At 45.9% G+C, this 25,398-nt stretch overlaps 1 long non-coding RNA gene across 1 annotated transcript in view; it reads right to left on the reverse strand.

The window, feature by feature from the left end:
• Positions 1–23,596, reverse strand: part of LOC142501174 (uncharacterized) — a 130,077-nt gene extending 106,481 nt beyond the window's left edge. Inside the window, exons 1-2 of the long non-coding RNA XR_012803437.1 lie at positions 23,356–23,596; positions 5,029–5,169 (exon numbers count right to left, since the gene is read on the reverse strand). This is a non-coding gene — a long non-coding RNA (uncharacterized LOC142501174). The remainder of the gene's footprint in view (positions 1–5,028; positions 5,170–23,355) is intronic.
• Positions 23,597–25,398: the final 1,802 nt, after the last annotated feature.

The following is a 25,398-nucleotide window of genomic DNA, read 5'->3' on the forward strand; positions in this document are numbered from 1 at the left end:
CACTTAAAACGGCAATAACCCTTAGAAAATCAATAAGCAACATTATTCAAGGAAAATCTCGGAGCACGAGGATAGCAGTGTCACCTCCTGGCGAAACTGCTACCCTCCACCTCTAGCCAGGGCTCAGTGCAAGAGAGCAAGGGGCCAGGCAGTCCCATGTTCCCCCCCGTTGTCCCCCACCCATCTCCACTCAAAACGTCCACCCAGGTCAAGACTTCAGTTCTGGGCCACCGAAAACCTGTCGGTGCGCCATCAATTAGAAGTGGAGTGGCATTCCTGATATTGTTTGGCTCACTGGAGGCCATAATATCCTCCCTAGACAACAGGGCCAAATTGTTACAGAATAGGGGGTCTCTCAGGCAGAAGGGCATAAGAATAACACATTGGGGGCTTTGTATCAAAGTCTCTCAGGTTGCAAAACAAGGGCAAAAAAACCCCAATGTGTACCTCCCCAGCAGCAAGAGGGTGGAGGTACACATACTCAATTCGGCACCTCTCTATAGTGCCACAATGGATTCGCTCTGCAGCAAAGGTTTTGGTTGGCCATTCCGTCACTACAGGATAAGGTTAATAATATGTATATTCCCAGAATAGCATAGTATTAACAAGGCTGGAAATAAAACTGCATGTTAACTGTACATATATATACCAGAGAACATCCCGTTCCAATCTGATAAATAAAACTTGAGTTGGATAGTTTGTATAAATACATAACAACCGGACCAGTGAAATCTGAATGGTTACCATGGCTAATACTAATAATAGTAGTAATAATAATAATAATAATAAATAAGGCACAGGGAGTGACTTGCCCAAGGTCACAAAGAGTCAGCACTGGGATATGAGCTGTGATTGTCCGCATTAAAGACAGTGAAAGGAGATGAGGCCATTCTAAGGCCGCGCTTATAGTGCGCGTGTCGGCGACGTGACGGATGGCGTCACCCTTGCCACTCGCGAAAATTGTCACATGTGGCGACAGCCTCTGAAAAATCAAATTTGACCGGCTTCCAAATTTCGCGCCGCCACGTCGCGTCTACTATAAGCGCACGCAACGGCGGCAATACATTTGTTTGGCTGCGACGTCGCGTCGCCGGCGCTATAAGCGCAGCCTAACTATGACTCACAAATGTGGTTTTGTGCCTAAACAAATATTTCAGTATTTTCAACTTACATTTTTATTGGGTATCAAAACAGGGATATATAGAAATATCGCATTATTGGGTAAGTGGTCGGGGGGTGGGGGGGAGGTTGGGTACAACAAAGAAATAGGGAGGGGGGAACAGCACTTTGGTGGAACAACAAATTCTTAATACTTTACATAAACATAAAATAGTTTGGATTGTGAGAGGGTTCTGGGGCAGCCTCAGCACACATTATGGGGTCCGTCTTTGGGGGGACCGGGATAGTGGGGAGAATCTTATAAGATTATTTCAGTACTTTAATAAAAATGTAACTACTACACGAATAAAAAAAAGTTTGATAAAAAAACAAGTTCAAGTGCATAAATCTAATTGATGCCAAGAAACTGTGAGTTGGTATAAAAACCAAGACTGGCTGAGCCTGTCCCTGGTCACGAAGGCCAAATGAAACTGCACTGCTAATTCCAGGAATACGGGCTGTTAGTCACATGCAGCTGGATCGCTCCCATTCTGTTGGAAACGCACCAAATTCCAAGCACTTCCAGATCTTCAAACCACAAAATAAAAGAATGAGAATTCAAAGCGAGTCATAATAATGCATGGGTGAGACCTCGGTTTCTAAGGGGGTTCGACCTTTTGTAATGCGCAACTAAAGGGTTTAGTTGGTGGCTACCTTCCTATCTAAAGGTACGGCACATAGTACCAGACTGAACTAATGACAGTGATATGCTCAACGTCCACACTGGGTGATTGATGCACTAACATAAGAATGGCCTACTCCAGTCCTCAAGAGCAACCAACAGGCCAGGTATTAGGGATATCCCTGCTTCAGCGCAGAATGACTAAACTGCTGATTGGGCCACCTGTGCCGAAGCAGGGATATCCCTAGTACCTGGCCTGTTGGTGGCCCTTGAGCATTGGAGTTGGCCACTTCTGTCTTAGTGCATCCATCGCCCAGTGTGGGATTCAGCATACATGATGCCCAATTAAAATGTTTTTTTTTTGTTTTTCCATTGCAGCCAACTCTTACTATAATGCATTGTTATTATAATCAATGTATCACGATGTGAACACTGCATTTCAAATATATACTTCTGTGTTTAAAATTTTTTTTTGTGTAAAATGAGTTTAAGGCAGTCAAGCCTTCCATGTTGCTTCAAATGGAGCAGAAGATACCCGCTCACCTCCTTTCTTACCAACCATGCAAAAGCCTCTTCTGCATGGTTTGGAAATCAGAGATCTGCCTATACAAAGTAAATATGCATTGACTCTATAGTCTGGGCCCCCTGAGCAGAGCAAGCTGGGGACAGTCTCTTTTCTTCCTCCCAGACACTGTCTGCTGTCTGTGTTTCTAACAGCGCATATGTTCATACATGCATGAACATTTCAGCATATGGCTTTTTAATCCCAACACAAGGATGAAATGCATTCCTTACTAACGTCGTGTCACATGAGGTTAGCAGGTAGAAATTGCCTTTCAAACCCCTTCCACATTAGGGCTGGTTACCATTGCTAGGGTGAAAATTATGCACAGGTGTTTCATTTAACTTTTAAAAAAATTACCAACATAATATAAAAACCAGTTTGTTACAGCAGCGACTGGGTCACTGTATTGTCTCGTATAAAATGCCTTTTCTTGACCTTTTTAATTCAGGATGTGCTTGAAAACGAGAGGTATCTCTCAATGTATTACTTCCTGGTAAAACATTTTATAAATAATTAAATAAACTCTGATCACGTTTTACTGAAATCGTCCAATACTTTTCCCGTTTTGGACAGGCTCTTAAACCCCGTTTGCTGCCAGAACGTCCTGCAGCGTATTGCAAAACAGGAGAGGAGTCCTCTGAGTCAAACTACTTCTTTCTCAACACCTGGAGCTCCCTTGAGGAGAAATGTACTGACACGTTGCCACTCCATAAAGTGGCTTCCCAATGCTGAAGGCTTCAATGTACAGAATGCTCCATCATTTCTAGCTTCTCTTCATTTAATGATAATAATAATTTATTATTATTATTTATTATTATTATGATGATGAACCAATGGAAATCAGAAGCTCTGCTTTTCCTTGTAAAATTCTGGTAAACAAATGTACCACAAAAAGGGGGATCCGTCTTTAAAAATGTAATTCATTGTTATTTTCTAAAAGTTACTTTATAACTCAGTTGTAATCTCTACAAGCCTAGAACTCGTGCTGAATTGTCTCCTATATAATCCTTACTAAATTATTAAGAGCCCTGAAACTGAAGCAGTGCATATGAAATAGAGCATTATGTGATATTTGTTAATGTGTTTTAACAGTTGGGCTTTTGGGACAACATTTGCAAAGCTAACATTAAACAATCAAATCTTACACAGGGAGCAGAAGACATAAGTTGACCTGAGGCTTTTACTTTATTGTAACTTCAATACATTTCTAAGTATTTTAATTCTCTTCAATGTAAGATTCTACATTTTGATGTTACCGGTCCTGTGACTGCTTGTGTAAATCAAAGCTTATGAAGTATAATTGGTGGAGAAGCAGCAGATGTCAGGGTAATGTTTGTGTTTAACATTGTAGCAGCAATTTGCTGCAGTTCAGGCCACTTCCTGTACACAGACAGGAAGCTGTCAAGTGGCCATCTTGGAACAGAGCAAAGTCCCTTTTTAAAAATCATTAAACATCTCTAGGGTCTAGGCATGAACGCACAAGAGTTTGGGGATGCACTGCAGCATTTTGTGCTCGAAGGTGCTCATATGTACCAAGTTTGTTGCGGCAGTTTCCTACATGTGGTGCAGATTTACTGCACCTCAGATCTGGCAGATTTTGTTTTTTAAACCATAGAGAAAAAGTGACGCACTTAAGCACGGTATGTAACACTTCTCGTTATAATTTGTGCTTCATGTAACTCCTTCCCAACTCCTCCTTTTGATACTCCCCAAATCACAACCTGCAAACACATGGGGACAAAATTGGAGCAAATACCTTGATATATTGAAAATCCCAGGAAAATGGCGCTTTTGTACCAATTATGCTCCAAAATGGTCTTAGTAGGATGCAGACCCCACTGAACGTGGGATCACTGGGTGTTTATACTAGGAAACCCAGTCGTTCACCAACATCCTCAAAAAGGTGGTCTCGGCAGATGGAGCTGCTTCTTTAGGATGCCTTCAGAGACCACTTTTTGGAACGTAATAAAGCATAGACATTTCAGTGGAATGAAGAATGATGGTGTTTATGAGATGAGGGGAACTTGTAATAACGGTGATATTATATGTTCACACGAATAAGTCGGAATCTCTGCGGCAGATGATGGGAATTGTTAAAGGAATTCTTTTTACAGATTGCAATATAGCGGGAAATAACCGAAATTAACAGTGACTAATAGTCATTATCAGTGATTAGTGACAATGACCTGTCAGCCCTTTCAAATATTTATTATGGTTTATAAGTAAGGATTCCAGTTTTAGGTTTTAACTGGAAAACACTAAAAAAAAAAAAATGATTATCTTGCACTTTCAGGTAAAAGCAATAAAAAAATGAAGCATTATTTCCTATTAAATCCCCATTCTTGTAGCAGCCCAGCCACAGGTAGGAAAATAAGGTATCACGGGGGTGTATGGAAACAAAAAAAAAAGTGCATTGATAAACCACAAATTCATTTTAATTGTTATCACTGATAGACACATTTTTTTTTTAAATAAAATGAAAACACTGGAAACTAGAAAAAAAAAAAAAAATATTAAAGGAAAAACTAAATGCCAAAAAGCAGAATCCCTTTTTATACGGCATTCTTGGCTATGCATTACATAGATGCGGTTTCATGTGTAAGAAGAGGGTTTGGTAGATTTCAGCAGCAGCATAAATCACTTGTTAAAAAAACAGAATTTCCATTTACAGACAAAAGCTTACCTGCTGCTGACTAGCAGATTACCGGGATCCATGTGAATAGATTACCGGGATCCATGTGAATAGATTACCGTGATCCATGTGAATAGATTACCGTGATCCATGTGCTGCATCTCTCAGAACAGGCTGCCAGAACTAACTGAGCTACAGAACACAAAAGAAAACAAGCCTGTTATTAAGCCCATCCTGGAAGGGATGTTGTAATTGGGTTGGAAGAGAACTGCACAGAATCTTTATCTCCTCACACCCACATGTTTCACGAACAGCAGCAAAACATCCTGCTCTCTGCAATGATCATATCACTTATTGACAATCTGCTTAACTCCATCCTACATTATGTCAGGCTTAGAAAAATGAGATAAATTAAGGTTGTTCAGAGCACTGTTTTCTCCAACTGCGGTGCTACACTCATCTATGTTGGTGAGCACGGCCGCCGACACGGGGGGAGAGCCGGGACACGTGTCCCGGGCCCGGTGGCTGCAGGGGGGCATGGTCGGCCGGCGCTGGAGTTGGGTTTGGCAAGAGGTTGGGCCCAACTCCTGCGCCCGGTTGGCGGACCACCCCACAGCCGCCGGGTCCTGGATCTTCCCAGCTGCTGCTGGCCTGCCTCTCCCGTCGGTGCCGGGCCTCTGCCTCCGGGCCTCCCTCTCTTTCACTGGGGCGCACCAGAAGCTGGGTGAGAGGATGAGGGGAGGGTGAGAGGATATGGGGAGGGTGAGAGGATGAGTGGAGGGTGAGAGAATCAGGGGAGGGGAGGGTGAGAGAGGATGAGGGGAGGGGTGTGAGAGAATGAAGAGAGGTGCAACAATCTTGGAATTTGTGGGAGAGGAGCATTAAAATCAGTATTGCTCGCCATGGGCCCGTATAACTGCAGGTATGTTATTAATAAATTATCGGACCGTAAATTTCACTCCAAGTATGCACCAATTTCCATCATGTCATATTCTATTTGTAAAAAAAGGACATGAAAGTGCAAATTGGCGCACACGGAGTAAAATGTTGAAAAAATTACGTATACGTCAGATCATTTATAAATAACATTCCACCCCACTTTTCTTGAGCGTGCACCACCTTTCACAATTGTGTCCTGTATTTTTGGAGAGGCCACTTGGCAACCCTATGGGTGTGTGTGGTGCAGGATGGGGGCTATTGCATTGTGTGGGAAGGGGAGGTTTGCATGGTGTGGGAGGGAGAGGTATTGCATTGTGTGGGAAGGGGAGGTTTGCATGGTGTGGGTGGGAGAGGTATTGCATTGTGTGGGAAGGGGAGGTTTGCATGGTGTGGGAAGAGGTATTGTATTGTGTGTGTGTGTGGGGGGGGGGGGTTATTGCATTTTGTGGGAGGGGGTTATTGCATTTTGTGGGAGGGGGATATTGCATTATGTGTGGGAGGAGGGGTATTGAATTGTGTGTGTGAAAGGGGGGGTATTGCATTTTGGGTGTGGGAAGTGGGGTATTGCATTTTGGGTGTGGGAAGCGGGGTATTGCATTTTGGGTGTGATGAGGGGTATTGCATTTTGGCTGTGGGTATTGTGGGTGGGTAATTATTGTGTGTGGGGGGGGGAATTGTATGGGTATCGGAAGGATTGTGTGTGGGGGAGAGGGGGAGGAAAGTGCGTGTGTGACCAGTGGGGGAGAGGGGAATAAGTGTGAGAGAGGGATTTAGGAAGCGGGATTGAGTGAGAGGGGGTAATTAAGTGACATCGGGGAGGGGGGTGGAGTGAGAGAAATACATGAGGAGAGGGGGGAAATAGAGGAGGTGGCTCGCAAGGAGGTATGAAGGGGGGGGGGGGGGGCTTGCAAGGTCGCCAACACAGGGGGGAGGCCTGGTCAAAACTCTAGTCCCGGAAAATCTTTCGGCCATGGCAACAAAATAAGCATTGATTGCACAAGCTGTGGCTTTTCCCATGTTCCAGCACGTGGTGTCCGGGTTCCAGCACGTGGTGTCCGGGTTCCAGCACGTGGTGTCCCGGTTCCAGCACGTGGTATCCGGGTTACAGCACATGGTGTCCGGGTTCCAGCGTTCCAGCACACGGTGCCCGGGTTCCAGCACACGGTGTCCGGGTTCCAGCACACGGTGTCCGGGTTCCAGCACATGGTGTCCGGGTTCCAGCACAAGGTGTCCGGGTTCCAGCACATGGTGTCCGGGTTCCAGCACAAGGTGTCCGGGTTCCAGCACATGGTGTCCGGGTTCCAGCACAAGGTGTCCGGGTTCCAGCACACGGTGTCTGGGTTCCAGCACACGGTGCCCGGGTTCCAGCACACGGTGCCCGGGTTCCAGCTCATGGTGTCCGGGTTCCAGCACATGGTGCCCTGGTTCCAGCACATGGTGTCCGGGTTCCAGCACATGGTGCCCTGGTTCCAGCACATGGTGTCCGGATTCCAGCACATGGTGCCCGGGTTCCAGCACATGGTGTCCGGGTTCCAGCACATGGTGCCCGGGTTCCAGCACATGGTGCCCGGGTTCCAGCACCAGTTATTAAAAGGAAATGGAAAAACTAATGTTAAAAATGGACCTGAAGCTTCTACTTGGGCTACCATCCATGTATCAGTCACATATTCCCAGCAGGTCATAGGGAATCTTAGTAAAAACACCTGTCCTGTTCATTTCATGTTATTAAAGATCACAACATTGTTGCTGGTGACAGACAGTATTAGCACCTAATAAATTGTAGTATTTACGCTGCAACACAAGGAGAGAGAGGTATTGAACTAAACTTGACCACTGCAATCCCAGCACACGGTTTGTTGTGTGAAATACCAGCTTGCTGCTCTTGGCTTTTATTTTCACTGTCTAAATGAAAATACCACTTGTGAGCACCTTCACGTTGCAGACAGGTCCATAACCCATAATGACTCCGCATACAAAGCTTCTACTGCAACCGAGGATTCTGGGTAACTACATGCAAACGAGCACTTATGGTGACTACCTAAATGTTTCATGATTTTCCCCTGCTGCCATGTTTCATGGGTCTGGGCAAATTCTACAGAATTTTGTGCTGGTTAATGGGAATAATTGCCTCTATTTTTCATCAGTTAAGCACAGGCTTGCAGGAAATGGTCCCAACAAACCGGACCACTGTTTTTCTTGAGATTCATGAAGGTATTAAAGCAGCAATACGGGTTAACTTAAAATCAATATATATTTATTATTACAGGTTTGAAGCAGGGGGTCTCCAGAGCTGAATCCCGTTAATTTTGACTCCTGGGACCCCCTGCTTATGATTGTGTTCATTTGTCCAATTACATTTGAGCCCCTGAAATAAGGGGACTGAGTATGAAAATGGTTGCAATTCCTAAACGTTTCATAAGATATTTTTGTTCAACCCCTTGAATTAAAGCTGAAAGTCTGCACTTCTATTGCATCTCGGTTGTTTCATTTCAAATCCATTGTGGTGGCGTACAGAGCCAAAATTATGGAAAGTGTGGCAGTGTCCAATTATTTCCGGACCTAACTGTGTGTATATATATATATATGTGTGTGTGTGTGTGTATGTATGCATGTATGTATGTATTATGTAATGCGCAGCCCTTAGCAGCATTACCCCACTTTTAAAAAAAAAATATATGCAGCATGTGTTTAACTTTAATGAAAACCAATTACCTAAGCTGCCGATCGATTCATTCTCCTGTGATCGATCGGCAAAGATCCTGGTTCCCCGAGTTCACGTCATGGCTGACTTACAGCTTCAATCAATCCTTCAGTCAGTGTAACTCAGCAGCTACAAAGTACCTTTATATTACTAAGGTAACATGGTCTATCGTTACAGTTTGCAGCTCACAAAGGTCCTGCTGCGAACATTGACAACAAATTATCACAAAGATCTTGCACTGCTGGGGAGGTGTGCTAAAACCTGCGATAGAAATCAAAGTATGCTCAGTATATTGAAACTCATTAAAATGGTATTGAGTTGATTTTTTTTCAAATGCAGTCATTATTATCTAATACTACAGAACTATATATATATATATATATATATATATATATATATATATATATATATATATATAGCTTTTTAAGGGCTGCACATGTTGCATATCTCTGCTCTAGATACCCAAATAGAAATTAAGTAAAATGTTATATTTAGTGCTGTACCAATGGTGCAGTTTGTATCCGGTCTGATGAAGATCCATCCATGTTGCTATATAAGACTGTACATACAGTATGTTGATTCATCTGAATCACAGCTATTCACATCCTGGTACAAATTAGGATTCCTACATATATGCCCCATTAGGTATTCTGAATTGGGGAAAATCATGGTTTCTGCAGCAATGATGTACAGAATTCCAAGATTTTGAGGCTCTAATTAGGAACCTCAGTGATACCGAACATTTCATATTGCCAAACGAGTACTATTACTGAGCATGACAGCAATTAGGAATAAATGCTCCAGCAAGTCTATATATACACACACATATAGGTACAGTATATATACATACACACATACACCAAATATATGCATGAGAGCAATGTGAAATACAGAAGAATAACTGTATAACAACCGTATATTTCATTTTACGATAAACGTTATAATAAATTAGAATAGGTATTTTAAGGTAAATAAGTGAAGGTTTGGCTGCAATGTACGTTACTATAGAAAACAACTCTGCAGATGGTCCTTATCGAAAGCCAAGTAGTCGTATAACTAGTCTTCGTTGGGAAGGTATTACAACCCCCACAAACAGGACAGGAGAGAGCAGAGAGACTGGAGATTATGATCACCTTTCTGCCAACTATAATAAGCAGATAAAGGGGAGGACGGATACTCGGTTGTAGCGACGAATATAGAAGCACACACTGTGAATGTATCAAACTTTTGTATTTACCAATGAAAGGTTTCATAAGAACCATGGTTTATTAGGTCCTGCGCAGAACAGAAAGCCTGTAAAGGTTTCCCTTCTGCAACAGAAAAGTGAAAGGGTGTCATGGGAGACCAGGTATTTACACCTTTATACCGGGATCATATCACTGAGCAAAACCAAGAAGTAAAACAAATCGTCCTTTATTCCTTAGAAACAGACGTACACACAATGGATAAACAAGAGGAAACACACTTACTGGGGGTCTGGGATACAAAACTAACCTTTCCTAGTTGAAATAGCACTGAAAATAAAGTCTTTACAAAGTCTTTCAGATGACCTGGACTAAGCCCGAAAAGTCCTGAAATCGGCGTGCAGTTCCTGACGCCACCACTCTTTCCGCTCTATAGGTGCTGAAATCCCTTGACCGGGATCGAGTAGCAAACGTCCTGCATGTTTTGTTTCGGCCTGCTGTTCCAGCCGCGACTGCTACGAAGTATTCTGAGAACTTGGCCCCCTGAAAAGTGGGACTTAGAAAAATTCTCGCCTTGAAATTTCCGAAGCCGGCTCACTGACATCTCTCGCAGAGCATCTTTGAATTTACCGCTGCTGTTTTGATGCTTAGAATCTGAGGTCCGGATTGGCTGCTGGGTTTCTTTTAGTGTTTCAGATTCATTCATGAAATACTACAACCAATCCGAGCTTGGGAACTTTACAACCAGCCAATCAGAGGGCTGCCAGTCTTCCAAAGCCGGGCAAGCAGATTGTTCTGAATGCAACAAGGGCATGCGTGAGTTTGTCACCCTAGCCACTTGTTATTCAGAAGCCACCCGCTGGATTAGGTGCCTCCAAGTCGAGGAAGGCAAATGCTGGCCGCGATGGCTGGCATTGTTTCCCGGACGAGGGTACTCCACCTAACCATCCTGCCCAAATGGCTTTGACACCATTGGCAGCATCTGTGACTTTGAAGTATGGACCTAGGGCAGACTCAGTGGCACCACAAATTGGTAGCCCACTAGCCCCCCTCCGAGAACCATCTTTGAAAGTCCCAGCTTATAAGTATAAAGCATTTATAAACATTGCAGTTTAATAAAAATATACTTTTATACTATTTACTTTGTCTAAGTCTTTTGGGCTATGAGGCGTAGAATGGGACTATATATTTTTATTCCCACTAGCCATATCCCTCATACACTGTAAACCTGAGTTAGACAATAAAAAAAAACATTATAGCCACATTGGCTATTAATCATTTTATGAAACATAAAAAATATTTCCCATTTTTCTTCTAAGTCCTGAAGTGAAATGAAAAGATGCTTAGCTACAATCCCAAAGCTGTAGCTCCTTCCCTTAAGGAAACCTAATTTTCTTTAGAACCAAAAAACGCTTAGGCAAACTCCCAGGGCTGTATCTCTTTTCTATACTGAAACTCGGACTTACGTTTCATAAAACCTCTCGCAACTTAAAGCTGCAGTTCAAGCTCCCGTTTTTTTTTTTTAGGTTTTTTTTTTTACTTCAATAGTTTCATTTGGGCAATCTCTACTTACCTAAAGAACTGCATAGCTGCCGGTCAATTAGTTCTCCGTCTATTGATCGGCAAAGTTTGGCGACATCTTTAAATATGGGGAATGTAAATGGTTGCTATAGCAACAAGCATGGTTTTATAAATAGAATACAAGAAAATTGGTCTTTCAAAGTTGTTTTTTTAAAACAGAAATGCTAAAAGTATTTTTTCTTACTACAGAACTGATTTATTAAAAAAAAACACACATGCAGGATATTGCTTGAACTGCAGCTTTAATATATAGTTGAAGAAACCCCCCAGAATCTCTATACTGATTCTGGGGTACCTGGGCATATACTAGGGACCCCTTACCAACCTAGGGACCCTTGACTGTAACTGAGATACACAAATCCCTATGCTCCTATTTACCTTTCTGGTCTGTGCTGAAGCAGGGAAACCTGACGGTGAGTCGCGTAACTGTTTTCAAGGGAGGATTTTGACCAGACTGATGTGTCTATATGTCCCTGGGAATATGACCTGATTCCCGGAGAATACATTTTTGGGGTAGCCAGCAACTCTGGACCCCTGCTACCTATACACAATCTGACAACACTTTTACCGCAAACCCCCGCTTGAAACTCATAGCCTGAGAATCTCCGCTGGGTAGCACTCCCGGAAAGGTAAAACACACATAAATTCTTTATTGTCATACAATTATATTCATTGCAGCTACAATACCCAGGTTGAAGAGCTGACACTCTTAAACCTGAAACGGGGCTCAGAGGTAACCAGCTGGGCATAATACCTTTATTTATGGCCTGGTTACCCCTTCACCGTTACAATGGGGATTTTGTAATGTTGAGCATCTCAAACAGTACAGTATATTAACTCTAATGTGGCCATCACACATGATAAAGTTTCTATGAAAAGTCTTCCAGACTCCACGGATTAACTTGGCATACATGAACAATACCACTGTCTGGGGAACAAAGAGATGGATTTCCTAAAAGGATTGTGTGCAGCATAGATACTCCAGGACACACGGCTTTTCTATACCTTAAATTCTAAACCCAGCGAGGGATTAGTTATGAGATCGGAGCGGCCGAACCAGCCACAGTGTTGCCCGTGCCACAAAAAGTGCAGACAATCTCTTTATTTAACATTGATGAAAACATATTCCCTAGAAAAGCACAGGCTTGGAAACTTTATGAAGTTCTTTCCGACAGAGGGTGAATGGAAAAATGATCCCCCTATTCCCATGCCCTGTTTTATGACTAGAAATATGTGTTTTAAATGACTTCCCATTTTTCTGTCTTGTGCTGCTTGAAAATAAAATGACAAACACACAATTCTCCTTACACATGCACGTTGGAATTGGTCCAATGAGGGATTACCCCGTTAAACAGCTTTTTGGGAGTAAGATGCAGGATTCCCAAATTGGCCCCTCTTAGGTGTCAAGCTCACCCCTCCCACTGCCCTAGTCAGCAGGTCTCTTTAATTTTACTGGATATGGATCCAATGTTGGCCCTTCTCCCTCCTAATAGAGGTAAATGAGAATTGTAATCCTAGTATAGGTGTATTAGTATTTTATCTGGTAGTGTTAGGACCTGTGAGCAGGGTCCGCCTTGATGTGACTCACAGGCTTACGACACTTTGGCCAAAGGGTTAAACAAAATGACCCTTTTTCAAGAGAATATATAAGTATTTTACTGTGTATTTTTGTCATATTGGAAGTGGCATTGGGCTTTTTTGTTCTTTGTTTTATGCATCCGTCACGCTCAGTAGCACTCCTCTTTGACACTTATATACATATATATTTTTGTGGGGGCTCAGGGGTTCCCAAAATGAGCTGCAACTGAGATGCAACCTTCTATTGGCCGCCGGAACGAACACTGACCCCGTGGCCATTATGTTGGACAAACCTGCTCAGCAATAGGGAGATAGGGTGTCCCCAGCTATTAAAAAACAAAATGTGCAACCTGCCAGGACTGCCTCATAGGTTTGACGCAGGGGGTCTGCGGATCAGAACTGCGTGGATTTCAGCTCTGGGGACCCCCTGCTTCCTGAGATTCTTATCTCCGTTGGGGTGCCAGGATCTCTGCGCATGTAGGCCAATAGGAAGACACAATGGATGACGTTGTGGCTTCCTACTTGCCCGCAGTATGCAGAACTTTTAAACCGCCATATTGTGAACCCAGACAGGGTTCCGACCGGTAGCACAGCAATTTAAAGGGCAGTCCTGCCGTTTAAAAAAAAACAATTCATAGGATTGAAGCAGGGGTCTAAAGAGGGGTGTCTGTGTTGGGGTGTCGCGTCAAAACAAATGCATTGTCGCTGTCGTTGACGCTTATAGTGCACGCGATGGCGCGACCAAGCGACAGCGCTACCAAAAATCTTGTAGTCACTGTTATTTGATTTTTTCAGCGACGGTTCTCCTTGTGGCCAATCAGAGAGCTTCTCCATCCCTCTGCCTTCCCCCTTTCTGACGTCACTGGCCTTGCAGCCAGCGACGTCGCCTAAACTTGAAGTGCAACTATCGCAATGGCAATGGCGATGGGTGGCGTCATCGGTTGTGTCGCCGGCAGTATAAGTGCAGCCTTAATTTCAGCTCTGGGGACCCTCTGCCTCCAAAGATACTTACCTCTGTAGGGTAGGCTGGGCGGGGCTATAGAAATGGCGGAGTTAAAGCTCCCGCGTCACATGTGCCAATAGGAAGCTGTGATGTCATCCCTTGCAGCTTTCTATTGGCTAGCGTGCCCAGGACATTTAAACCTGCAGAGTTGCTACCGGCACACCCTACAGATTTAAGTATCTCAGGAAGCAGGGGGTCCCAGGAGCTGAAATCAATGAGGTTCAGCTCTGCAGACCCCCTGCTTCCAACCTTTTAAAAATACACACAAAAAATGTCACCAGGAGTTCTGCTATAAGGTATTTTCCCCCCTATTCTGAATTATTGGGATTAGCGAGTGAACAGCTATATGGAGAAATGATGTGGACCTATGTAATTTACACATTATAATAGGGCTATTACTTTTTGAATCATCTGTGAATCAAAACAAACCTACCCACGAAGACTCCATCAAATGTAATAAACTCAATTACCAAGTAGAAATCAACAGGAAAAAAAACATTAATAAAATTTGATGTGCGTCAAGACACATTTCTGAGACTTGATAGATATCCACCGAACAGCTAAAATAATTAGTGCTGTAAAGCCCAGCTTGTAATGATACTATCTCAACTGTGTTCCAGCTTCCAATAGGATACATTTAGAGAGCTTTCTATTGGAAGGGGACAATAATTGCAGGCTGTATTCCCTCGGGTATAGCATGGTCTACAGGTTTATCTCCAAAACCATGTGAGCAAAAAAGTTTTTTATGCCAATCTGCTTGCCCAAAAAGAAGTACTTATCTTAAGCCAGGAGTGACATGGCACAGGCTAAGGGCCGTTCTACACAGCACGTGGCCGTGCGTGCCTATGCGAAAGCGCGTGCATGTGCCGCATGCTTTTCGTGAGTATACTGTGTGAGTATACAGTGTTTGTGTGTGTATGTATGTGTGTGTATGTGTATGTGTATGTATATGTGTGTGTGTGTTTATGTGTAATTTATTATTTATTAAAAAAAAAAACATTGTTAAAAATAAAAAATGTATTAGATTAGCGCAGACACACAAATACATACACACATACATACATACACACATACACACATACACACATACACACATACACACATACACACATACACACATACACACATACACACATACATACCTACACACACACACATATACATACGGGCACAGGCAGCGGCGCGAAAAGATGAATTTCCTCATCTTCGCCGCTGTCTGTCGGCTCCCCTCTCCCTGCCGTGCGCGCGGCACATCTATAGAAAGGCTGACTAACGTCAGCCAACTAAAAAGCCACGTGCGCGCACGGCGTAGCACGCGCCCGGCACTATAGAACGTGCCTAAGCTTCTTTACTTTTGCTGCATACAAAAGTATTAAAGCTCTCCAGAAAAATATTTTGGAGAGCGCAAGGAACTCTTAAATTAGGCAGAAGACTCAGTCCTTCATATGTGAGAAAACTGTAGCCCAGTTGTGGCCAACTCCAGTCCTCATAACTTAGCCAATGATTGAACCAACTGTGCTGAAGCAGGGGTATCCTGAAAACCAGGCCTGTTGGTAGTTCATGAGGACTGGCATTGGCCACACCTGCTGTAACCATTATAAAAAGGGCAAGAAGATATCAGTTCAAGTGAAAGAAATACAAATTTGGTATGTGTGTGTGTGTGTGTGTGTGTGTGTGTGTGTGTGTGTGTGTGTGTGTGTGTGTGTGTGTGTGTGTGTGTGTGTGTGTGTGTGTGTGTATATATATATATATATATACTAGCTGAGAGACCCGGCGTTGCCCGGGATGTAATTTTGGGGGGGGGGGGGGGGGGGCGTACGACAGGGTTAGGCTTCCCCCCCCCCCCTTGACAGCTAGGTGGGTGACTGAGTTGACTGAGTGTGTGGGTGACTGTGTGGGTGGGTGGGTGACACTTGACTGAGTGGGTGGGTGGGTTGGTGACTGAGTGGGTGACTTTGGGTCGGTGACTGGGTGGGTGACTTTGGGTCGGTTTGACTTTGGGTCGGTGGGTGGGTGACTTTGGGTCGGTGGGTGGGTCACTTTGGGTCGGTGGGTGGGTGACTTTGGGTCGGTGGGTGGGTGACTTTGGGTCAGTGGGTGGGTGACTTTGGGTTGGTGGGTGGGTGACTTTGGGTCGGTGGGTGGGTGGGTGACTTTGGGTCGGTTTGACTTTGGGTCGGTGGGTGGGTGACTTTGGGTCGGTGGGTGACTTTGGGTCGGTGGTTGGGTGGGTGAGTTGGGTCAGTGGGTGGGTGAGTTGGGTCGGGGGTGGATGACTTTGGGTCGGTGGGTGGGTGACTTTGGGTCGGTGGGTGACTTTGGGTCGGTGGGTGGGTGGGTGACTCTGGGTTGGTGGGTGGGTGACTTTGGGTCGGTGGGTGGGTGACTTTGGGTCGGTGGGTGGGTGGGTGACTTTGGGTCGGTTTGACTTTGGGTCGGTGGGTGGGTGACTTTGGGTCGGTGGGTGACTTTGGGTCGGTGGTTGGGTGGGTGAGTTGGGTCAGTGGGTGGGTGAGTTGGGTCGGGGGGTGGATGACTTTGGGTCGGTGGGTGGGTGACTTTGGGTCGGTGGGTGGGTGACTTTGGGTCGGTGGGTGGGTGGGTGACTCTGGGTTGGTGGGTGGGTGACTTTGGGTGGGTGGGTGACTTTGGGTGGGTGGGTGACTTTGGGTCGGTGGGTGCGTCGGTGACTGGGTGACTTTCAGGGTCGGTGACTGGGTGGGTCAGTGACTGGGGTCGGTGACTGGGTGGGTCAGTGAGTGGGTAGGTGGGGTCGGTGAGTGGGTGGGTGGGGTCGGTGAGTGGGTGGGTGGGGTCAGTGAGTGGGTGGTTGGGGTCAGTGACTGGGTGGGTGGTTTTGGGTGAGACTGGGTGGGTGAGTGTGAGACTGAATGGGTGGGTGAGTGTGAGACTGAATGGGTGGGTGAGTGTGAGACTGAATGGGTGGGTGAGTGTGAGACTGAATGGGTGGGTGAGTGGGAGACTGAATGGGTGGGTGAGTGGGAGACTGAATTGGTGGGTGAGTGGGAGACTGAATTGGTGGGTGAGTGGGAAACTGAATGGGTGGGTGAGTGGGAAACTGAATGGGTGGATGAGTGGGAAACTGAATGGGTGGATGAGTGGGAAACTGAATGGGTGGGTGAGTGGGAAACTGAATGGGTGGGCGAGTGGGAAACTGAATGGGTGGGCGAGTGGGAAACTGAATGGGTGGGTGAGTGGGAAACTGAATGGGTGGGTGAGTGGGAAACTGAATGGGTGGGTGAGTGGGAGACTGAGTGGGAGAGTGGGTGGGAGACTGACTGGGTGGGAGACTGACTGGGTGGGAGACTGACTGGGTGGGAGACTGACTGGGTGGGAGACTGACTGGGTGGGTGAGTGGGAGACTGACTGGGTGGGTGAGTGGGAGACTGACTGGGTGGGTGAGTGGGAGACTGACTGGGTGGGTGAGTGGGAGACTGACTGGGTGGGTGAGTGGGAGACTGACTGGGTGGGTGAGTGGGAGACTGACTGGGTGGGTGAGTGGGTGACTGACTGGGTGGGTGAGTGGGTGACTGACTGGGTGGGTGAGTGGGTGACTGACTGGGTGGGTGAGTGGGAGACTGACTGGGTGGGTGAGTGGGAGACTGACTGGGTGGGTGAGTGGGTGACTGACTGGGTGGGTGAGTGGGTGACTGACTGGGTGGGTGAGTGGGTGACTGACTGGGTGGGTGAGTGGGTGACTGACTGGGTGACTGACTGGGTGAGTGAGTGGGTGACTGACTGGGTGGGTGAGTGGGTGACTGACTGGGTGGGTGAGTGGGTGACTGACTGGGTGGGTGAGTGGGTGACTGACTGGGTGGGTGAGTGGGTGACTGACTGGGTGGGTGAGTGGGTGACTGACTGGGTGGGTGAGTGGGTGACTGACTGGTTGGGTGAGTGGGTGACTGACTGGGTGGGTGAGTGGGTGGGTGACTGGGTGGGTGACTGGGTGGGTGACTGGGTGGGTGACTGGGTTTGACTGGGTGGGTGGGTGACTGGGTTTGACTGGGTGGGTGGGTGGGTGACTGGGTGGGTGGGTGACTTGACTGAGTGAGTGGGTGGGTGACTTGACTGAGTGAGTGGGTGGGTGACTTGACTGAGTGAGTGGGTGGGTGACTTGACTGAGTGAGTGGGTGGGTGACTTGACTGAGTGAGTGGGTGGGTGACTTGACTGAGTGAGTGGGTGGGTGACTGAGTGAGTGGGTGGGTGACTAAGTGAGTTTTTGGGTGACTAAGTGAGTGGGTGGGTGGGTTACTGAGTGGGTGGGTGACTGGGTGAAAGTGACTGAGTGGGTGGGTGACTGAGTGGGTGGGTGACTGAGTGGGTGGGTGACTGAGTGGGTGGGTGGGTGACTGGGTGAAAGTGACTGGGTGGGTGTGTGGGTGACTGGGTGACAGTGCGTGGGTGGGAGACGGTGGGTGACTTACCTTGACCCCGTGGCATCTGGCTGGGGCAGGAGGTGAGTTCGGGAAGCTGGGGGGGTCAAGAGTGGCAGGAGACCTGCGCCGCACTTCCCCTCTCCGGTAGCGGCGCACGTGAGGGGGAGTCCCGCGCCGCGCTTCCCCTCTCCGGTAGCGACGCACGTGAGGGGGAGTCCCGCGCCACGCTTCCCCTCTCCGGTAGCGGCACACGTGAGGGGGAGTCCCGCGCCACGCTTCCCCTCTCCGGTAGCGGTGCACGTGAGGGGGAGAGCAGGAGGCCCGGGCCGCGCCGCGAGGGGGAGGAGCCTGGAGTTTGCTGCTGAGCAAAAGGGCCGCGGCGCACGGTGAGGGTGATGGTGCGGCTGGGGATGTTGCGGAGCGTGGGGATTTGGGTGAGGTGGGGGGAGAGAGTGAGGGGCACCGGGAGAGGAGGGGGGGGTGTGTGTGGAAGGTGAGCTGCGGTCCAACTGACGGGGGAGAGTGAGGGTGTGTGTGAGGGGGGTGTGTGTGTGAGGGGGGGTGTGTGTGTGAGGGGGGTGTGTGTGAGGGGGGGTGTGAGGGGGGGGGGTGTGGGGTGTGTGTGTGTGTGTGTGTGTGTGTGTGTGTGTGTGTGTGTGTGTGTGTGTGTGTGTGTGTGTGTGTGTGTGTGTGTGTGTGTGTGTGTGTGTGTGTGTGTGTGTGTGTGTGTGTGTGTGTGTGTTTTTGCCCGTCACTCTGCCTCGGGCCAATGAGAGGTGCGGGGGCGGGCAGGCCAAGGGACCAATGAGATTGCCGCTAGGGACGCAGGCATACAGTGCTTTCAGAAATATATAGTAGATATATATATATATATATATATATATATATATATAGCAACTGTAAATATTTCTGTATGTTCATTTGCATGTCTTAGACAGGTCTGCAACCCTGTCTTTCCCCATTATCACCCAGCACACAGCGCTTCCACTGCAGCCAGGGATTCTGGGAAATGACATGCAAATGAGCACTCAGTGCCACCTTTTGTCTCAAGCTCGTATTACACAAGCAAATCCTCAAGACATGTCTAAGACATGCAAATGAACATACAGTCATATTTACAGTTGCTTTATGCTTTACTGTGGAGGGTTTTTGTCACCCACCATAACTATATATATATATATACACACACACATACACACAACCTTTATAAATTGATAGTAGTCCCAAATTAGGAAACAACACTTGCTATTCTAATTAGTTTAGCTGCTGTTGAGAGCACAAGGCCTTCACTATTCCTTTACATGTCACACACAGATTTTTCGAGCCTTTACCTTCAGCTCATTGTTCACAAAACAGGATCTAAATAGTTTAGTTCTCAGGAGCGAAGTTTCTAGTCCAACAAAAACATAAAATCTTGCCAATTGCACATATTTAACAGGACAGACGGTGTTGTGTGCGATGGTTCCAATAAGTGATTTGGTAGAACGTTCCTTTGGATAATTGTAATCATTCCTATTGGTCACTGATCCTACAGATGCGGAATGCAGCATGTTATTCTCTTATGGAGTGGGTTCCTTTCCCTATCACAGGTGTAACCTAGTATTGTACCAGGGTCCTAATTTTTCAGAAAACCGGGTAACGGTTACCCAGGCAAATTAATAACTTTACCCGGCCGGGTACCCGGTTACCCGAACGGCACTTACCTGCAGGGTGAAGAAGACCGCGGCGACATCTGGGAGCAGCAGCAGAGGTGGCGGTGGCAACAATTGCAATCATATCTATCCGTAATTAATGTATATCTGCCAGGGTCTCAGGGCCCTGTTTATTTCACTGGCGTAGAAATATGAGAACTCACGTGTTTTGTCCTAAACACACCTCTGTTGAATTCTGATTTCATAACTCCAGGCAAGCCCTATATACTGTACCATTCTTTTCCCATTGTAACCAACATAAGCCCACCACTGTCGTAAATCAGCTGCTAGGTTGACAGTTTTACGACAAAAACAAAGTCTAAAAAATACTCTTTGCCTCAATATATAAACGCACTCATAACTTCCTTTCTCTAATACTTAGACACACTTAGTCATATCAATAGATTCGGGCAATCATGATGGCCGTAATGAGACTATTATTATGACCAACTTGCTCCTAAATTTGAGTGACAAATGGATATCTGCCCTTGGCACCTCTTACCCATGTAGTGTGAGGTATGGTTTGATTTGTCTTTTTGCCATGATTACCAATATGTACCTGTTATTATGCAGAGTAGATGATGTCACATGATATTCTCATTATTAATAACGTTTTCCAACTCAGCGTTGACCTGTGGGTTACCTCTCTCTAGGATACACAAGGGATATTTCAGGAATGTTAGTTTCATTTGAGGCTGAGAGACTAATATCTGGCTATCTTTTATTACCTTCTACACAACACATATGTCACTTTTATTGGACCATCAGTGATAGTCTCCCCCAATTAAGCCCTTTTTTGAAGGTCCGCAAAGACCCAGGAAAAGTCTTGACCTGTCATAAACCCAATATATTGTATTTTACAATCAAACTGTAGCTACATTAACCCCTGAAGCCAAAGATTGTTTAAAACCCTAAATATCTCATGATATTATCATGACATGTACGTTTAGAATTTTTTTCCCCAGGATTGCACCACTTTAGCCTTTATACATGTGCAAAAACTCAAACAATGGCGCACACTTCCTCCTGCTCAGTAAAAGATGAAAAAAGGATCCGGTGCTAGAACAGGTAGAGGGGTAAACAGAACCCCTAAAGATACGTGGAACTGTAAAGAAACCTGTAGCACTCAAGAAAATAGCAAACGGTTAGGCCAGGTCCCCGCTGGCTACTGCAGTGCCCGCTGTGGTGGATGCTGCAGGGACAAGAGCCGCCCCACAATAGGGCTGGGCGCACTGTGAGGGGGGGCCGTCGTGCGGCGAGTTTTTGAGGCACACATGACAATTGAGATGGGAACTAGCGACGGAGCGCTTGGCCACGCCCCCAGCGGTTCAGCCAATGAGGGCGACCCTGCCGGGTGACGTCATGGCCGCGCCCCCGTCACTCCCTCGTCACGCCCCCCCTGTCTTTCCCCCTGCAGGTCTCTGCAGACTGGGGAATTCTGCTGCATTTCGCCGCCAGCAGGGCCGCAGCCTTATTAACCAAAGATGCAAAAACAGATGTATTATTCAGAGTTGTGTACACAAGGACAGAAGCACAACGTTTCGGGTCAAGCCTTCGTCGGGAGCCAAGTGAAAAAAGGCTGTGCACTGCCTAAAAAAGCAGGGGGCTCACAGGTGCATAAAAACAAATGTATTCCATAAGTGGATCAAACATGACCCCTATGAGCAGCAGCAGGCAACACACCTACGTGTTTCGGGCCCTATGCCCGTTATCAAGCCTTCGTCAGGTCAAAAATGTCTGAGAAAAACATACTTAGGGGGTAATTCTATATAGTCCAAAGTGGCAAATCAGGCCATTTTCAGCCTAAATAGCTATTGACTACAATTTTTGGCGCAAAACGGCCCAAACAGCTGCTTCGTACAATATAGAATAAGGCCCTTAATATGCATTTACTGACCGGTAATACTGCCGGAGCCGCCTGGATGATTTCCCTTTTTTGCATGAACTAATTTTAGCCATATTGTTCCGCGTGCTAATTGATTGCTTAGAAATCCCACGGTAAAGAGAGAAGAAGAAGATGTGGAGACATCCCCACCATAAATATTCTGCTATATCACTTAGATTGTAAGCTCTTTGGGGCAGGGCCTCCCCCTTTGCCTTATGTCATCATTCACCTGTTGCACGTATCCCCATTGTTTGTAATTGATTGACCTTGTGTTGTAATGCTGTAAAGCGCTGTGTACATTGTTGGCTCTATAGAAACAATATTATGCATATATACAATTATACATATTGTGATTCTGGACTGACTTTTTAATTAGTAAAATAATAAAAAATAAAAATAAATGGGTGTTATGTATCAAAACTGGAACAGAAATCCCTAGGGCAAAACTGCATGAGATATACAGCATTGAAGAAACTACCCAGTAGCTATCAACTGTATTTTTTCCTTTGGTAAATCAATAGCAGTTTATTTGCTTCAGGTCTGCAGCACAGACACGTTGATTTGGAATCACTGTGACTTCCCATGCAGTAAAGACACTGACTATACCACAATGATACTGAGGTTCAATTCCCTGTGTCAGCGCCTTGTGTCCTTGGGCAAGTCACTTTATCTCCATGTGCCTCAGGCACCAAAATCATAGAATGTAAACTCATCTGGGCAGGGACTGTGGGCCTCATGCAGAGAGCAGCGCTAACAGGGAAAGCGGCATGTTTTGCCGAAATCTGCCTTTAGAAACTCAGATAATGGCGAGTTTTAAAAAAAGCGCCATTTTTTTTTTTCTGAAACTCGCCGCACGGCTGGAAAGAACATAAATCTCTCCAGTGTTGAAAACGGCCGTATTCAGAGAGCCGCGAACGCCATCTAGTGGCTGTTTGCGCCCAAAAAATGGCGCGATTTTCAACATTTTGCTTCGCCAGCAAGAAGCTGGCGCTCAGCGGCCGGTTGGGGAGAAAAAAAAAACCCGATTTTTTTCCCACTAGTTTCAACAGCGCTCATATCGCCGGTTGAAACTCTCCATATGCAGAAAGGATTCTAAATGCAGTTTTATGCCCTTTCTGCATATGGAGAAAAAAACTCTCCATTAAAGCTACATTTTATTCCCCTCTCCAATTTTACATAGCGCTGCTCTCTGCATGAGGCCCTGTGTCTATAAAAATTTCTATGTGCTGCGCACCGCGCTATACTGTAATTGGGAAGCGTTTTGAGTCCTGTTGGGAGAAAGACTACGGTATATGAAATACAGTTATACGTTTGAAATAACTTCTTAATTCTATCGAAGAAAAATCCCTTGCAGAAGTTATCAGCCTATCCCCTGTCCACCACTATGCCTTTTCAATCCAAATATTCTCGTAACCCACCTGCATGGCCAATATAGTTCTCCAACCAGCTTGTTGCCGACAGTTCTTGCACTCTGCCAGACGAGACATATGCTCTCAGTCCCATCCTCCAGGAATAGAATGATGGAAATTTCCTCTCCAGCCGCCTTTTCATTCATAAGCCTTCACAGCAGCATCCCAAGGACTGGAAGTCTGCTGACCTTGACCTCAGTTAATGACTGTAGTGGTAAACAAGATCAATTCTGCACACGTACAGAGACTGGAGAAAACACAGCTTGCTAGTAATGTTATTTCCCTATAAACCAAATATATTAGCCTGTTAAATGACACCAGCAAAACAAATATGTCCGGGAGAGTCTGAGAATGCACAGGCGGACAACATGGAAATATGAATAGCACAATATCCTTCTGTTAATAATGACCTATACTAATGTAGCAACTTTTAATTCAAACACTTGTCTTTCCCCATTTACTTCAGAAGTCTTCACAGTAACGCATTTTGCAGTTCTGTAGATTCCAGTAACTAATCTGGAGTGGAACATGTCCTGTGTCGGTGCTAACAAGAAGCACAGTGCCGCAACCCAAAGCACATGCAGCAGAGCTAGGGTTGCCATGTGTCTTGTATTGAACCGGACTGTCCTGTATTTGGACACACTGTCCAGTAAAAAATGAGAGGTAATACTGGACATATATGTGTATTACCTCTCTGTACATAGTGACCTGACCGGCTTGGGGGGCTGCAGGATTTCCCTGAGCAGGGAGAGAGCAGGGCTACTGCTAGGGGGCTGGGCAGCTTCCTACAACCTAATTGGCTGCTGCTGGGTAATGTAGCCAATCAGGAAGAGGTTTCAGGAGCATGGGGTGGTGGGGCCAAGGAGAAAAGGAAACAGCATGGAGCAGATGGGTGTGTGTGTCTCCAGCGTGTTGCACCTTTCACCATTGTGTCCAGTATTTTTGGCGAAGCCACCTGGCAACCCTAAGCAGAGCGGCAAACAAAAATTCATAAAAGACAAGGAAAATGCATCCGCTATATATGCAGTGTTGATCAGACTGTTGTGGAGCCAGCCGGTGATAAACGTAAAAAAGAAAAAAATATGAGGATTACATAGGTGTCTGGCGGAAGCACCGAGCATCGCTGGGTGGGGACCGCAGAGATACCGGGATACAGTGGGGTTCCCCCAGGCGCTCAGAGGTAGCTGGCCAGATGGGACATCAGTTAAGTGATCACAACAAGGCTTCAGATAGCTTGATTGTAGAGGGTACTCACAGGCTGGATCACTGCTGAGGGCGGAAGCATGCGTGCTCCCTGCCGAGAAGGTATGCAAAGGTCCAAAAACAAGCGGGTATGGCAGTGCATAGCTGCTAGAAACAAATGCAGGCTGAAGAGCTGAGATGGTGAACAAAAATTATTTATTGGCACATGGATAAAAATGGAGAAACCAGCAAGTCTCTCGTACGCGTTTCGCTCTAGGTAGAGCTTTATCAAAGTCAATGATAGAAGTGCAATCGAGATTTAAATGCCGGTTTCCCTCTGCGCATGTCCGTAGGGAGGGGGCTGGGCATGACCAACAGCACCTGTGTTACTAATCATGGTAAAGAAGCAAAGACATTTTTCTGAAGCTGTCACTTGGCTTTATATAATCGGACTCCCGATAATACTAAAGCTATCAAAGATTGGGCTTGTAATGGTCACATCGAGCCTCCCCACTGCACGTAAGGAAAGACAGAACAAATGAAATTATCAAAATGATAATGACAACATGTAACGACGTGCTAATAAAATACACATGAAACCAAACGAAGGAAACAATGATATAAACAACCCAACATAAAAAAAATACATCGAAATGGCTCATCATCAGAAATTACTCAAATATGTCGTAGGTGTATGCATACAAGTCCATTAATGAGACATATATAATATAAATATTGGAGGCGCAATCCACCCAAATCCCCCCCCCACCAAATACTTACTGGTGAAGTTCCCGGTACTTTTACCTGTTTTAATTTATGGTCGATTTAAATGTCCATCAACTGATGATATTGCAACGTCTTATTGGCCTG

Source organism: Ascaphus truei, chromosome 8, assembly GCF_040206685.1.
Source record: "Ascaphus truei isolate aAscTru1 chromosome 8, aAscTru1.hap1, whole genome shotgun sequence".
NCBI lineage: Eukaryota > Metazoa > Chordata > Amphibia > Anura > Ascaphidae > Ascaphus > Ascaphus truei.